The following is a 17,558-nucleotide window of genomic DNA, read 5'->3' as shown; positions in this document are numbered from 1 at the left end:
GCATGAACGGGGGAGGGGCAGAGAGAGAGGGAGACACAGAATCGGAAACCGGCTCCAGGCTCTGAGCCATCAGCCCAGAGCCCGACGCGGGGCTCGAACTCCCGGACCGCGAGATCGTGACCTGGCTGAAGTCGGATGCTTAACCGACTGCGCCACCCAGGCACCCCAATTGTTTTTTTTTTCTTTTTTAAACCTACATATAAATTTTCTTTCCTCCTCTGTGATCTACATCTGTGTGTTTAAAAAGGAAAACTGTGTTCTCATCACACTCCAGTCAGGAAATTAGAAAACACTGAGTATTTAAACAGGGATTTCTTTTCATTAAGCTAATTTTGTTGAGGCATGGCTTACACACAGTGAAACACACAGGTCTTAACATATGGTTTACCGAGTCTTTACAAATGTATACGCCTGTGTAATCAATACCCCCATCAAGGTACAAAACATTTCCATCGTCTCAGGAAGTTTCCTACGGTGCCTTCCTGTCATCCCCTCCACCCCTGAAGGCAACCACGGTTCTGAGTTCCAGCACCTTAGATGACGGATAGCTAGCTGCCTGTTCTTAACATAAAGAGCATCACGCAGGAGGTATTGTTTTGTGAATGGCTTCTTTCACTTGGCACCAGCTGTTGGGATGCAGGGTTTGAGGGAGAGCAGAGCCCAGAAGCCGCGATCAACCAGCAGAAGGTGGAATCACAGCAGGGCCGGCTGCGGGGAGCAGGAGCCCCCAAGGACACGCAGCCTTGCAGACCTAGCAAAAAGCAATGGAGATGGGGAGGCAGACCTGGCTTCTACTTCTCCTACCCCCAGTTTCCATTAGTGCCTTCCATTGGTCACATCACCCCCTCCCCCGGAAGGTGAGAGGCAAGGGAGCCTGGGAGTCTAGGGCCCTGAGATACTCTGCAGAGGAGGCGAAGGGTGGCCCCAGCTCACAGAAGGCACATGACCTGCCCCTGGGGACAGCTGCCTCCAGCACTTTACTCAGGTAACACCTCCTCCAAAAACCCCAGAGAATCACAGGCAGCATCTGGGCCACTTATTCCTCACAAAACTCTGGTTCACAGATGAGAAAGCTGCTTGGACGCCCAGTTTACCTGACTTAAGGCTGAGTTGATGCTCTCTTACAGGATGAGAGTTTCAGTGGGTCAGGCTCCACAGGGGTAAACTCTGAACACATTGCCGGGGAAAATTCGGAGAATATCCCTAGAAACAGTGAGAGCGAGGATGAGGACAACAGACCTGTGTCCAATGATTCCTGCTGTGGGGCCCTTGCTTCCGGGCACTTTACCCACAATTGCATGTTGCCCTTGGGACATCCCTGAAGGAAAGTGCTATCGATATTCCCATTTTAGAGATGGGTAAACTGAGACCCAGAGTAACGGGTTGTCCTAGGATTGTGGTGCTGGGCCCTGGGCCATCTGGCTACAAGGCCTGTGACCTCACTATCAAGCAGCTGTGAACAGAGCTGCACAGAGTGGGCTTGGCCATCCGGCCCAACCCAGCTCTGCTGTTTCCTGGTGTGATTTTAGGCGGTACCTAACTTCTTCGTGCCTCAGGGTCCTTTTCTCTAAAGTGGGCTGAACAGCAGCGCTCTACACAGAGGGTTGTTGAGTATTCTGAGACTGAAATAACAATTTTAATTTTTTTTTAATGTTTACTTATTTTTGAGACAGAGAGAGACAGACCATGAATGGGGGAGGGTCAGAGAGAGGGAGACACAGAATCTGAAACAGGCTCCAGGCTCTGAGCGGTCAGCACAGACCCCGACACGGGGCTTGAACTCACGGACCACGAGATCACAACCTGAGCCGAAGTCGGACGCTTAACCGACTGAGCCACCCAGGCGCCCCTGAAATAACAATTTTAGCTATCATCCTCTTGACTTGACCTTTTAGTGCTTTAGTTTTTTCATCTGTAAAATGGGCATAAAGAGCAGTACCCACCCTAAAGGATCACTGTGTTGATGAGTTCCCATATTAGGTCGCGGTAATTCCTCTGTGTTCACCCGAAATACAGGCTATTATTATTGTCCTGCCTTCACGGTTCTTTGGCAAGTCAGGGAAAGATATGAGGCAAAGGCTGGGAATTTTGTTTGTAAAGAAGAGGAGGTCATTTTGGGGGCACAGGTTAGGTGAAAATCAGACTACCCCCCACTGAAACCCACAGCTGGAGGTGCTGGGCCCAGCCATTCCCCGTTACATTTATACTTGTTAAATATCCATGTTGTTGCAGGTAACAATCGTGCATTCCTTCTCATCACTATGGTATTATTCCCTTGCACGAATATACTACATTTTCTCTACCTGTTCTATGCCTGATGGGTAGTTTCTGGATGGGGGCTGTTATGAATAGGGTGTCATTCTAGTCCGTGTCTTCTGCTGGATATTGATGAACACTTCTGTTGGATCAACATTCAAAAGTGGAATTGCTGGGGTCTGCACTCTTCTTCCTGGGTTCGATTATCTTCCAGTAGATGGAGGTCTCTATACAATAAGTACTCAATAAAGACTTATTGCATAAATAATAAGAGAGCTGGGGCGCCTGGGTGGCTCAGTCAGTTAAGTGTCGGACTCTTGATTTTGGTTCAGGTCATGATCTCACGGTTTGTGAGTTTGAGTCCCGCATCGGGCTCTGCACTGACAGTGTGGAGCCTGCTTGGGATTCTCTCTCCCTCTTCTCTCTCTGTTCCTCCCCTGCTTGTGTTCTCTCTCTCTCTCAAAATAATGAACTTTAAAAATTAATGCTAAAAGAGCTAGTATTTATTGAGTTCTCACCACATACAAGACTGTGCTCCAAGCATCTTCTATGTAATCTCTCACTTGACCCTCATAATAACATTTGAAGTATAATTATGCCCATTTCACTGACAGAGAAACTGAGATGGCAAATTGAGGAAAAAGCCCCAAGTTCACAGGGGCAGAACCAGGATTCAAACCCAGAGAATCCTGCTCAAGAGCCCATGCCCCTGGCCACCAGGCTCCCCTGTGAGCAGTCGCTGCAGTGTTCAGGGGTGAGGCCCATGGGCCTGGACAGGTAGCTGTGGGCATGGGAAAGAGGGAACAGATGGAGAATCAGCAGAGCCTGACATTGCCTGTGAGATCTGGTTTGAAGAATGCATGTGAGCAGCACGGGAACTAAGATACCCAATACAGCCCTGGGCTTTGGGCTGGAGGGCGGCAGAGTGGAGGGGCCACCAACAGAAACCCGGGAGAGTGGTGGAGGCTCTACAGGTGGCAGATGAGGGGGTGTCCTCGATGCCTTGAGTTCGAGGATGCAGTGGTCGCCTAGGACAGTGTGGCCAGAGGCAGCTGGAGATCAAAGACGATCAAAGATCATAGACTGACATAGAGACATGAGTTAAGGTCGGGAATTTGAGTCGCTGCACAGAGGAGTAGATGATCACATTGACCCGGCCATTTAGTTATGGAAATACAGACAAGTATGGGGTTTGCTGGTATGTATAAACTCTTACCACCCTGTCCTCTCCACCGCTCCCCAGCCAGGGCTACCATCATCTCTGCCCCGATGACCTCACACCCTCTTCTTGTTCTCCTGACTTCCACCCTGCTCCTTGCAGTGTGTGCAGAGGGATCCTGTTCAAGCCAAGCCAGACCACGCCGCTCCTGCACCTGAGAACATCTAAAGGCCTCCACACAACCTACAGCGCCCCTCACTGTGCCCCAGTCACCTGTCTGCCCTCATCCTCAATTACTCTCCCCCTTGCTCGTGCTGCTCTGACCTCATGGTGCTCCTGGCTGTCTCTTGAACATGCCAGACATTCTCCCACCTCAGGACCTTTGCGCTGGCTGTTCCCTATGCCTGGCATAATCTTCCCCCAAGTTTCCCCATGGCTAATCCCCTCACTTTCTTTCAAGTTTGACTCACAAAGTAAACACTTCACAGAGAACCTGCCTCAGCCACCCTGTTCCGTCCCTCTGATGCATGTAGCGTGTTTTAACACACTACCTGACTTGTTTGTAACATTTATTATTTGTTGCCTGACTCCGCAAGTGCTGGCTGGGACCTATTTTTTCTGCTTTGTTTCCTGGATCCCCAGGACTTAGAACAACACCGAGGACAGAACCAGGCTTGGTCCTTATTGAATGAATGAAATGATATACCTTCATTCAGCATTTTGAAAAAGGGATTTAATGGGGGCTTAGAAAAGTAAATACGCCATCGTTGTCAAATGGGAGTGGCTGCCCGGTTGGCAGTGATTTCCCAGTGGCCATGTTTGGGTGGGTCAGAGCTCACCCCATCCCCACCCAACACTCAACCTCAGTAGTTCTCAGAGTGGGGTCCCGGGACCAGAAGCATCAGCCTCATCTGGAAACTGGTTAGAAATGCAAATATCTTGGGTCCCATTCCAGATTCACAGAAACTCTTGAGACGGGGCCCAGAAGTCTGTGTTTTAATAAGTCGTCCACCTCATTAAAACTGTAAGGTTAATCAGGAGTGTGGCTCCAGGGGAGAATGGGAGAGGACGGTGGTGCGCTGCTGCCCCCTTGCGGCACTCGCGCGCATGAACGGCCGAGATGCCCGGCGGGGAGGAGCCCTGGGAGGCGGGCGGGCAGGGCGTCTCCACCCGGAACGGCCTTGCCCAAAGGCCGGGAAGAAGCGGGATCCTTTACTGTTTGTGCCAGCGCCACAGTTTTCTTGACTCCAAACACTACACGGATGCCTCTGAGGACCCCTGCACCGCCCTGAGCGAGAGGTGCCCACCTTAATCTGGCCCACCCCCTCCACGACTCCGAGTCCCTCGTCCACAATCCAGCTCCCTCCTCCCAGTGGCCAGACTATGCAGCGGGGAGCTGCTTCTGGAGCCCAGTTATGGTTATGTCACTCTGCTTAAACCCCTCCGAGGCTCAGAGCTGCCCTCTGGCTTGGGTCCAGACTCCGTCCATGACTCACGGGGTCCTGCTTTGTCTTCCCGCCTCCTCTGTGCCCCACCACACAGGACGGCTTGGGCTCCCCACCACCCGCCAGGAGCACTCTTTCCCCCACGTCTTCACTTAGATGACCCCCAGATTATTTTCCATTAGTCGCAGCTGCCATGTCTACCTGAAGTCAACCTTCCCCCTTGTGCGCTGGCTCCCACCACTCTCACCTTCTCAGGTGACGTACCGGGAAGTCCCCCTTTCCACTCCCACGTCTTCCCATTTCTCCCTCTCTTCCCAATCATTCCAGCACACATACACACGTGTTGGCTGCTCCACTAACAAGAGGTTGGGTGCCCTCTTCAAGGGGCAGCTCCAGCAGCCTCACTGTCACATGCCTCTCCGTGGCTACAACGTGGTCTAGGATGTCAGCCACATCCTCAGCAACAGAGTCGTGATTTAGCTGATTCTCAAGAACTTTGTCCTCTTCTGCTTTGATTGATTATAACATCAGGGGGACCCCAAGGGCAGGAGCCCGGGCCTCTTGGACACCCTGAGGTTGGCCAATGAACATAGTTGTGAGTGGTTCCATCATACTGGTCTGGTTCTTATCTGTGGCCTATTCACTGCCTCCTGGCCCCTCACCACTGGCTTTCATAAAAGCGTTCTGAATCCCACCGCTGGGCTAGGTCTTTTCATCCACTCTTGGTGAGAAGGGGACATTAACATGAGCTGCCTCAGCAGCTTCTCCCCAGCCCTGAAGCCAGCAGGCAGCCAAGCACCGGCGGTTGACTTTGACTTTCACCCTCTCCTTGCTTCAAGGACTGGACCTCCAGGTCCTGATAACCCTCCCCAAGACTTGGAGACATCCCATTCATATCCCGTTGCCCTCCTGTCCTCTCTCGATCCCTGCTCCGTGCCCCACTCGCACCCCACTCAAAGCCCAAGGTTTGGGAACCGTGGCATCCACACTGTGTCACCGCTCACTCCGGGTGGCCAGTCTGGGGGACTAATGGGAAGTCCCCCCGAGGCCGTTCGCTCAGATTTCTCAGCTATCTCAATTCGATCTCCCAAAGAAATCTACATGTATTTTAAAATCTCCTGTCAACAGTCATATTTGTAATGTGTCCTTAATCACTGTGATGCACATATGGGTCTTCATCATAATTTTTTTGCCGTTTATTTATTTTTGAGAGACAGAGAGATGCAAAGCGTGAGCCGGGGAGGGACAGAGAGAGGGGGAGACACAGAATCCGAAGCAGGCTCCAGGCTCCGAGCTGTCAGCGCAGAGCCCGACACGGGGCTTGAACCCACGAACCGTGAGATCATGACCTGAGCTGAAGTTGGTTGCCCAACCAACTGAGCCACCCAGGCTCCCCAGGAAGGACTATTTTACCGCTGACCATGTTTAGATTTTCTGGCATGTGTGATAATAAAGAGCAGATCACATTTAGCCAGTCTTATTCAAGTTTTAAAAGTCTTTAAAAACAACGCACCCCTTTATCACCTGCCTCTGGGGGTACACCACTCCAACACCATAACCCCGCCTTGCCACATCACTGCTTACTAGCTAAACCCCAAAGTCTATTTCTCAGTTACATAACACTCCTAACAGGTGTTTCTGGGTGATAGTCTCCTCCACAAAATGATTAAGAGACTCGGCCTCCTTCAGTCTTATGGCTCCACCCCATCCCCACCTTATCAGCATCCAGAATAGCACACACAGGTCAGGTAGGCAGGTCAGCCATCCCATGCAACGCCTCAAGAATGTTTCTGGAACAACTGGGATCAGTGGCGAACAATTACCATCATTTTGACTCAAGTAGCCAAACGGTCGCTGGCTAAGCTTTCAGTTGCCAGAGGCTACGTCTGCCACCCTGAGAAGAGACTGCCTGAAAAATGAAGTCACACAGAGCCAAGTAATTAAGGGAGACAGATGCCAGGCAATAGGGTATGAGCTGCTGCTGGGTCCAGCCATGCCTGAAGTTATACCTCCCTAAACCTTTCAGTTATGTGAACCTGTAAATTCCGTTTCTATTTAAACCAGTCTGAGTTGGGTTTCTATCACTTGAATTAAAAGAGTCTTGACAAATATAATTGTATATGGTAGTGTAATTACCAGTCTATTCTTGGCTTTTCTGTTGGGCTCTGCTCCCTAGAAGCCAAGTAGATTTCTGATTCATCCTTGTGTCCCTGAAGCCAGCACAGGACCTGGCACACGGTAGGTATTTACCACATGCCTGCTGAATGGTGACACACTTGGGTTCTAGCCCTGATTCCACCTCCGGTTTGTGACCTTGAGCATTGAATTCTCCTTTCCGAGCCCAGTTTTCAACTGTAATGACACGGTCATCTTTGCCCTTCCCTGCTTGAGGGCTGTGGTGAGGACCAGAGAAGTCCAGGCTGATGGAAGTGCTTGGCAAACTCTAAAGCTCTACATACATTGGAGCTATAATTATATTTTCAAGGATGTACATTTTGTCCTAATTTCACCAGCCCCCGACAGACTGTGGGTTCTTGGGACACAAAGAAGACAGCATGTTGGAAGAACAGAAGGATCTGACAAGAGCATACTCAGCTGCCCCCGGCACCACCTCCATCAACACCAGCCTTGATGACCCTGCAGATGAGACGAGCAAGATGCACCCCTGGTGGCCGGCACCTGCCCCCCACGGAAATTGGTGAGACCAGGCATCTCAGTGTCTCCTTAAATTTGAGTCCTTATAAGTGCTATGACAATGGGGCAGAGGGTGGCTGGTTGTTCTCCAAACTGTCTCTCTCTTCCTCCTGGGCACCCAGAGAGAGACCCCACCTTCTGGCCAGGGGACTGAAGTCTGGCCGTGGGATAGGATTTCAGATCTGAACCATAAACACCCCACTTACAATCGTCCACACTCGCTCTTTGCCTTTGTCCACTGGTCCCATCCAGAGGACCCAATAGACGGCTCCAAGGGTTTTTTTTTTTTTAATGTGTATTTATTTTGAGAGACAGAGAGCAAGCAGGGAAAGGGCAGAGAGAGGGGGAGAAAGAGAATCCCAAGCAGGCTCTGCGTCGTCAGCACAGAGCCGGTGTGGGGCTTGAACCCACGAACCATGAGATCATGACCTGAGCCGAAACCAAGAGTCAGACGCTTCACTGACTGAGCCACCCAGGCGCCCCTAGAACATTATTCTTAACTGTTCTCTGTGAGCCTAGGTCCCCTCACATAGCTGTTTGTTGGGGACTACGATCAAAAAGACACGACTAACGATTGACCCCTGAGCTGGACCCAGTACTCGGAGGCTCCTCAGCCTCTCCCCTGCCCTTGGAATGTGGGTTCCACTTGCCTTTCCTGTTCCCAGAGCCTGCTCCAAGGACACAGCCGTGAGATGGTGATGTGGTGTTGAAAACACCCGCACAGTGTATGTGACTGAGCCCAGTTAGGGCCCCCTTCATGAACCCTTAAGATTTGGCGGGCAGGTGCAGGGATCCATTCGTCTTCCTGCTGCCTGGGACAAGCCTCATATGGGAGTTCCCTTTGCCATTATTAAAACTGCCACCTACCAACCTGGAGTGGCCCATCTCTCTCTTGGGTCTCTCCCTGTGCTCCTCAAGTGGGGGCTGGTTTCAGACTATACCCGGGAAGCTCAAGAGAGGGTTGTGAGCCTATACTGGTAAAATCTATGATCTTCTCCGATTAGTAATATTAAATACATAAAATCACATATATGGGGTTACAAAGGAAACAAATTACTGAAATATGGTCACTAAAATTTAAAAAAAGTGAGATAGTTACATATGTGCTTCATTTTAACACAGTAAACAAGATCGAGTCTAATTACCGTCATTTCAATGTGGTGATTGTCTGCAATTAACTGCAACGTGATGCGGCAATACCTGTGACTTCTATCGGCAACAAGTAGGCACAGCTAATGCCACCTTGTCCACGTTCCTAATCGAAGGACGTGCTAAGAGTCAGCTCGAGGTGAGTGTAAATAAAGATGCAATTCTTTTCCCTCTCAAGTCCATAAATCCCTAAATTCCATCCATAGATCCCTCGACTCCGGGGTAAGAGTCTCTGCTTTAGGGCAGGACAGAGCCACAAAAAAAAGGCCTGTGTCCTTGGGTGACCACATAGAGCGGAGACCCCTGCAACACGTATGCAACCCAGAGGAAAAGACAAATTTTTTCCAGGAACGTCAAGACTCTGGGGCCAGGCTTGATTTACTGCGCCAGCTGGGTGAACCTGAACAGGCCATCCAACCTTTCTGGACTTCCATAGCCTCATGGAGAAAATGCAGACCATGATCCCAGGCTTACAGGGTGGCCATGAGGACAGGAGACAATAGCTCGAGAGGTTTGCAAACTCCATGTAATGTATGTCTGAGGTCTTCAGACACCAGCCGGTGAACTGGTACTGAAAATAAGGGCAACGCAGTGGAACTTCATCAAGTTAAATGGATACCATCTGTAGGACTGGCCTTTACCCTGAACTTATGACCTCTCTAATTTGAGGGGTTATGAAATTGATTCTTTTCTAAAATGAGGATGCCTATAAATAACGCTTGTGGATTTCCCCCATTGTTCTCACTTTGCAAAGGGAGTTGGCGGTGTTTTTTGGACTCACAAATAATTTCATGAAATTTGGTGGTTTATGAAGACCAAAAAGTGGGAGACCGCACAAATAGCCATTCTTATTATCACTCCAAACTAATAAAGCTTAGAGAGGATTTGATCCCTGACCTGGCAGAAGTCTGAATAACAATAATACTTAATATGTACTGAGGGTTTCAACGTGTCCCCAAGTGATCGAAATACTTGACCTGCATCACTGGTTTATTGAATAATCTGAACTTAGTGAGGGGACACACAGAAGCGGGGTTTAGTTTTTCTTCAGCTGTTGTCTTTGAACACATTGCATCAAACCTCTCCTTGCCCATGCTTTTTAGTCGGGCTGAGATACCTCATCATATCCTACTGAACACTTCTGCTAAGTCAGGACTGACCCTTCACTTCAAGAATGCATTGTTATTTAATGTAACAAACTGTTAAGTAGCCTAAGTAGGTGCACCTTGTTACGCTAGGTGGTAGGTACTATTATTAAAAGCATCTTACAGCGCTCGCTTCGGCAGCACATATACTAAAAGCATCTGACAGATACTAAGGCCCAGAGAGGTGAGGTAAGTTGCCTGAGGCCACACAGCTAGTAAGTTATAGACACAGGATTCAAACCCAGAATGTCTGGCTCTAGAATCTTGCTTTTAATCTCTGCAGCACTGAAAGCAGTGTGAGGGTCCCTTTAACACCTTTCCCACCCCCACCCCTTCTAAGTTCTAGCTTCTCCTGTTACGAGGCCTGGAGGGAGCAGTACAGGAAAGGGGGCAAAAATCAAGCTGGTGTTGCTTGAAGTCATCTCAGGGGGATGGATTCCTTCTGTGTGTCCAGTGTCCGAAGGCTGGTATCCTTGGGCCACGTGAGTAGCTTATTCAGGGAAATCTAGGACCCATGGACCTCTCTGAGACCCTGTCCCCAGAAGCACACTTCATAGCCTCTTTCTGCCAGAGTCCTCTTTCCTGGAAAGCAAAACGATCATCCCTTTTGGGCAGGATACTGAGCAGATGGCCCAGCACCTACTCAGCTCACGGGAAGCTCTCCCATCCTTGCATGGCCAAATGGCTGGGGGTGCGGGATGCCCTCCGCCCTGCCATCTCTCTTGAACCACTTTCTTCCAGCTCAGACTCTGCGGGCAGATGTGCAAGCAGTTGGAGAATCAGAAACCACTCACTGCTTCTGGCAGGAACCCCAAGTCTCTACAAGCAGGATCTATGAGGACAAGGGGAGTACCCCTTTGTTCTTTCCCCAAGAAAGCAGAGAAGAAAAGGCATGTCCTTTCTCCCTGTTCTAGAAAATCATTCTCAAATTCTAATCTTCTGCTTATGGAGGCTGAGGGGGTGGGGATGGGGTAGGAGAAAACCTGGTATGATGTCCTTAAGAAGGTCCTACAGGCATGTGTCTCGTGGCTTTCTGGAAATAGGGGGTATCTAGCACCTTGTGGTTTTAAGTGGAAATAGGAGGCAATAGAAGCCCCATTTAAGAGTCTGTTACGTGTATGTCATCGAATTTAACCCCCACAACAGCCCTATAAGGTATGTTCATTAATTAGGGTAACGGCAGTTGCTATAACAAGCAAACCCCCAAATTCAGCCACTTAATGCAATAGAAGTTTATTTCTTACTCACGTAATAGTCCAAAGCAGGTGTTCCTGGCTGGAGTTCCTTCATGTGGTGAGCCAGGTAGCTTACAGGTTATGGCTCCACCAAACTCCGGGACCTTGGGAGCCTTCTGCAGCTAGATTGCCCTCAGGGTGGAGAAGTTCACCTGCTCCTTAAAGGCTCCACCTAGAGATGACACTCACCACGCCCACTCACATTCCATTGGTGCGGGCTAGTCATGTGATCACGCTAGGAAGCAAAGGAGGCTGGGAAGTGTAGTCTCCATCTGGGCAGATGTCTTTCAGAGATGATTCCACACTAGGTAGAAGCTTTCTTTACCAATGTCTGTTTAATCAGCCCACCATGTTAACCAGTGCTCTGCATTTCATTGGAACACGACACTCCTGCCCCAGGCACAATGAAAGCCCACAGCTAGTGGGCCACTGCCTGGCATTCCATTCTGCTGCCTCCCACAGAATGGTGTTGTGGGCTGAAAGTCTGTGTACCTCCCGTCCCCAAATTCATATGTTGAAATCCTAATCCTCAATATGAAAGTATTGGGAGATAAGGTCAAGAGTGGGGAGCGCTTATGAATGGGATTAGTGCCCTTATAGGAAGAAATAGGAGAGAACTTGCTTCCTCTCTCCGCTCTCTGCCATACCAGGAGAAAACAAGAAGACGGCCATCTGTAAACCAGAAAGAGGACTTTCACCAGCCGCGCCGGCCCCCTGATCTCAGACTTCCAGCCTCTGTCACCGTGAGAAATAAAAGTTTCCTGTTTAAGCCACCTCATCTCTGGGATTCTGTTTTGGCAGCCTGAGCTAAGACAAATGGCACGTTTGCCAAGAATCTGCTGGGCCTGTTCCCAAACCAGTTTGCACCGGCCACACTTGTTATTGTAACGATATTCCACAGGCTGATGAAATACGAGTGCAAAAAGGAAGAGATTTGTTTTTATGAAAATTCGATAGAGACGAGTTGCTAAAAAACACTGTCAATTTAGGCATGGAAGAAACAATGACAAGAGATCCAGAAAAAACCTGCCACGAGAGAGAGATTCTGCACTCGAGTTGCTACACAGTATCTTCAAATCCTTGTTCCGCTTGAAATAAACCCCCGTCAGAAATCAGAAGATAGATCCTGTAGCTGCTGTAAGGAGGACAATGCTAAAAGCCAATTAGCAGCTCAAGAATGGCAAATGTTCTAGGTGTTTATCATTTAAAATAATTCTGTGCGGGGCGCCTGGGTGGCTCAGTCGGTTGAGCGGCCGACTTCAGCTCAGGTCAGGATCTCGCGGTCCGTGAGTTCGAGCCCCGCGTCGGGCTCTGTGCTGACGGCTCAGAGCCCGGAGCCCACTTCCGATTCTGTGTCTCCCTCTCTCTCTGCCCCTCCCCTGCTCACCCCCTCTCTCTCTCAAACATAAATAAACATTTTAAAAAAATAATAAACGAAAAACCATTTTATTGTGAAAATTCTCAGGCATACACTAAAGGACACAGAATGGTTTCACAACTCTCCATTCCCCCTTCAGTTAGTTTTCTTACTGTTTATTTATTTATTTTTATTTTTGAGAGCGACAGAGAAAGAGCAGGGGAGGGGCAGAGAGAGATGGAGACAGAAAATTCCAAGCAGGCTCCGTGCTGTCAGCACAGAGCCCGATGTGGGGCTCGACCTGACGAGTCATGAGATCGTGACATGAGCTGACATCGAGTTGAGCATTTTACTGACTGAGCCAGGCAGTGTCCCATCCCCGTCAGTTGGTTTTTAAAATTAATAACCAGAACAAAAGTTTTAATATCTCCACTAGCCCAAACTCCCAATGGCTCCGACCGAATGGCCGCAGGCTCCGTGTCAGGAGTCCTTTGAGCAGCTCTGGCGGGTCCCGACAGTCAGGGACAGGGTCATGCTCAGCTGCCACTTGTCCCCTGACCAGTATCTGCATCAGCCTAGGGACAATGGTGGCCCCCCCCCCAACACACACTGGGTACAGCTATGGTGTTTCCGGTAGGTTCCATCTCTCTGGGCCCCTCGAACCAGTTCCTGGAAGATTCTGCAAGACCCCCAAATCCTACCTATAACCTTCTTTAAATTAGCGAGAGGCAGCTTTTAACATCTTGCAGCCCAGATCCCTCAATGATCCTCCAGCTGCAGAAAGGTCACAGCTGCCACCTCCAAGAAGCTGGTACCTGAGGCCCAAATGATCCATTCTTGAAGGACGGAGACAAGAGACAGAGATCTTATCAGGAAAAATGCCTGAGCCCTCCAGGCTTCTGGAAAAATTACTGAACTATATTCTAACTATAAAAATCAATCCTTTGAGATCCCAGGAGGCCTGGGGAATAATTGGGGTGGAAAAGGAAAAGACAACATTAATTGGGTGTAAGGGGTACTCACATGTGCTGGGACCAGTACAGAACTACTGGTACTCCCATGTCACAGATGAGGAAACTGAGGCTCAAAAGTGACGTCATTTGTCCAAGATGGAACAGAGATCTGACTCAGAAACTCCTGTTCTTTCTGGATTACTGCCCTACCATGTGCCACCTTGGATGACAGTCCCTTCTCTCTCCCTGATCCTGGGTCTTCCCTCTGATATGAATGGCATGGCCTGCCTGGCTCACAAAGCTTTCAGAAAGTTCTAGACTCATAAGGGATGTGAAGTGCTCTGAAAGGCACCCGGGGTCCAGCTGGGGACTGGGATCACCCTTCTTGTTGTCCTCAGAGCTGGCAACCCTGGGGCTCTGGAAGAAGATCAGTGGCCTCACTGAGGGGCCATGCGTGGGACTCCGGCATGAAGGGACAGAGGAAAATCACTGGGTCCCCTCAAGTTCCCAGAGTGGGAAGAAGGGGAGCAGGTGGGGGGGCAGGTGAAGGGGGTGCCTCGGAGTGTTGCTGTTTTTGATGATGGCTCAGCTGACGGTTTTGCAAGCTGAGAAATACACACACACAAACTCTAACCTCCTCTGGCTTAAAATAGAGCTGCTGAACCAAAAATGCCAAGCATAGGGCACAGTCACCTGCCCGGCGGGGCCAGACAGCTCCAGCATGGCCCCAATAATACCCACCCTCAGTGGGCACATCTGACAAACCAGCTGGGTGTCACAGGGTCCTCACGATGACGGTGGAGGCAGGCAGCCAGCCAGTACTCCTCAGCTCCATCTTCGAGAAGAGGAAGGTGAAATCCAGAGAGGCAATAGGGGTGGGGGTGGGGGGGGCGGTGATAAAGCCGGCGGCATCTTGCCTGACGAAGCACCATGGTGCATTGGAAGGATCATGACCTTGGGGACCACGCAGCCCCGAGTTCGAGTCCTGGCTCAGCCCCTGCCTGGCTGTGAGGACGGGACAAGCAGGGCATCTTCTCTGTGCCATGGTTTCCTGCACTAGAAAGGGAGGGCCCCGTCGGTAATGTGGGAGAATGTGCCTGGCACACACATGCACTTCCAGAAAAAGAATTCCTGACATCTGCAGGCAGACAGTTGTAAAAAGGGAGGAAAAGCAGTGAGCTGCTACTGGGCACCTGGAAAGTGACACACAACCTCTTCTATAATCCTCGACGCAGTCCCATGAAGGGGGCGTTGTTATCACTTTCATTTCTCACATGGGAGAAGCGAGGCCAGAGAAGTGTTCTACCCACACTCACCCACCGGGAAAGTGGAAGAGCTGGAATTTGAACCCAAGCCTCGTTGACTCCAGCTGTGTCAATGACCAGGATCGTGAATTGTCCCCGGAAAGTTCTTCTCAGGCCCTTCTCAGGCTGTAAATCCACGGTGCTTCCCCATCCCCCCAAGACTGTGGCCCCGGGTCTTGCCCCTCTGAAGTCTGGGCAGGAATCAAAAAAGTTACAGGGGTGCCTGGGTGGCTCAGTTGGTTAAGCATCCCACTCGACTCAGGTCATGATCTCGCAGTTCGTGGGTTCAAGCCCCGCATTGGGCTCTGGGCTGACAGCTCAGAGCCTGGAGCCTGCTTGGGATTCTGTGTCTCCCTCTCTCTGCCCCTCCCCTGCTCATGTTCTGTCTCTCTCTCTCTCAAAAATAAATAAACACTAAAAAAATTTTTTTTTATTTTTTTGAATAAAAAATTAAAAAAGAATAGAAAAGCTACAAATAAGGCTGCAGCGCCAGAATCCTGCTTCTGGGTCTCTGAGCCGCGGTCTGGCTCCTCAAGAAGAGAAGTGAGTCAGAGCACACGCCACAACGTCTCTATGGGCCTGGGTGTTCTCTCACTTGTGACGTCCGAGGCCGTGCCTAACACTTCCAGATGGTCCTCAGGGGCAGATGCTGCTCTGGGTGCCTCCGGCTTATGGGCTCCTTCGATGCTCATATCAGTGAAGCCGTCCCTGCTGCTGCTCCCAGAAATGGTCACAGACGTGGCGGCTCGAACAACACAAACGTGCCATCTTCCACTTCCGTAGGGTGGAGGGCTACCTGGGTCACACAGATGAACTGCACTGAAACTGAGATTCTGGCAGCACTGCATTCCCTTCCGGAGGTTCTAGGGAGGAACTTCCTTGCCTTTACCAGATTCTAGAAGCCACCTGCTCTCTTTGGCTTGTGGCCCCTTTCTCCATCTTCAAAGCCAGCGACGTCAGGCCAATTTCTTCTAACGGTTGTCCCTCTTCTGCCTCCCGTGTCCACGTGTAGGGACCCTTTTGAGGACACTGGGCTCACCCAGACTGTCCAGGATCACCTCCCGTCTCCAGGTCAGCTGATTAGCAACCTTCCTTCCACCTGCAACCGCCCCCCTCCTCTCTGCCACGTACCCTAACCTATTTACAGGTGCCAGGGAAAGAATGTGTGCGTCTTTGGGGGGCCATTCTGTCGAGCACAGCACCTTATGAGATAGGAGCTTTTCCAAACCCCTTTTACTGGGGGTGGGGAGACTGAGGCATCCCAGGTCCACACACTGGTAAGCAGCAGAACTGGGATATGAACCCAGGCAGTCACGGTGCATAGTCCATGCTCTTAACTTCTATAGGCGGCTGTGGCTCCTCTGTCTGCAGCCACCAGCTGTGCGCTGTGCCAGATCCGGGTGCTGAGGACAGAGAGGGGACCAAGGTAGGATTCCTGTCCTCAGGGGGAGCATAGATATGGAATGTGAGGATCCCAATGCACTGGAAAGAAGGGAAGACGGCAGGAACTCAGAGGCCTCTGGCGGCACAGAGAAGGCCGCCCGCGGAGGGGTCAGGGAAGGAGATGTCCAATGAACTGGGAGCTGAGGATGAACAGGGCATCGGCCATCCAGGCCTACGGCATAGGAGATCGTGATGACGATATGCATGAATACTTGCCAAGCGCTTCACCTGGGGTCTGGCCCCTGGCAGGCATTCGATACATGTGGGCTGCTGAGTGTAATGGAGAGAAGACTGTTTCAAGCAAAGCAAGAGTTTGTGCAAGGAACTGAAAGTTCTGTGTGCCTGAAACAAACAAAAAACCGCAACGGGGCTGCTGGAGTAGAGATGGGGGGCGGGGGGGGGGGACAGGGGATGCATGCCAAGGCTGCAGCAGAGACCAAGCCATGCAGATGCTCTGGACACCTGCAAGAGAGGCTGCCCATGCTCGCCCCGAATCTCCACGAAGACCCACCCATTTCAGAGTGAAATGAATGGGTCTCACCTCAGCGCTGGGCGGCAGGAGTGGATTCCTAGGGAGTGAGGTCAACGGAAGGCTCTCCAAGCACCCAGCCAGTCAGGCGAAAGACCCAGGGGTCATCTGGAGCGCCCCCTTGCCCTCCATATCCAGCCCGTCAGCAGGTGCTGCTGTTCCGTGCGTCAGGGTAACACCAGCTGCAGTAACAGGCTGGTCCCACAGCTCAGGGCCTTAATGCAACAGAAATTCAGAATAGGTGCTCCTGGCGTGGGGCAGCCTTGGGCTGCGTGGTCAGGCACCCAGTCCCCTTCCACCCTGCGGCTGTGCTCTCTCCTAAAGCCTTTGCCTCTCTGCATTCAGCCTGCAGGTGGGGGAAGAGAGGTGGAGTGTGGCACCGGGAGGGGTCACTTCTGCCCACATTCCATTGGCGGCAGTTCTAAGTGCAAAGGAGGCTGGGAAATGTGGCTATAGCTGTGTGCGCCCAACTCCAGCCCACCACCCTATCCCAGATCCAGCCCCCCACCTTCTCTGCACCTCCAGTGCCCTGCCCCTGGTCCAGGCCAACCCCCACCACGTGTGGGGACTACGAAACTCTCCTAACTGGCCTCCACTCTTAGTCACCACCCCTTTTCCACAGGACAGCCAGGATGCTCTTTTTTTTCTTTTTAATGTTTATTTATTTACTTTTTTCTTTTTTCTTTTTTTTTTTTTAATGTTTATTTATTTTTGAGAGAGACAGAGACAGAGCTTGAGCAGGGGAGGGGCAGAGAGAGGGAGACACAGAATCCGAAGCAGGCTCCAGGCTCTAAACTGTCAGCACAGAGCCCGACGCGGGGCTCGAACTCACAGACCGCAAGATCATGACCCGAGCCAAAGACAGGCACCCAACCGACTGAGCCACCCA

This window comes from Herpailurus yagouaroundi, unplaced genomic scaffold, assembly GCF_014898765.1.
Source record: "Herpailurus yagouaroundi ecotype Mexico unplaced genomic scaffold, PumYag 196, whole genome shotgun sequence".
NCBI lineage: Eukaryota > Metazoa > Chordata > Mammalia > Carnivora > Felidae > Herpailurus > Herpailurus yagouaroundi.
The sequence above is the reverse complement of the archived record's forward strand: the minus strand, read 5'-3'. Positions refer to the sequence as shown.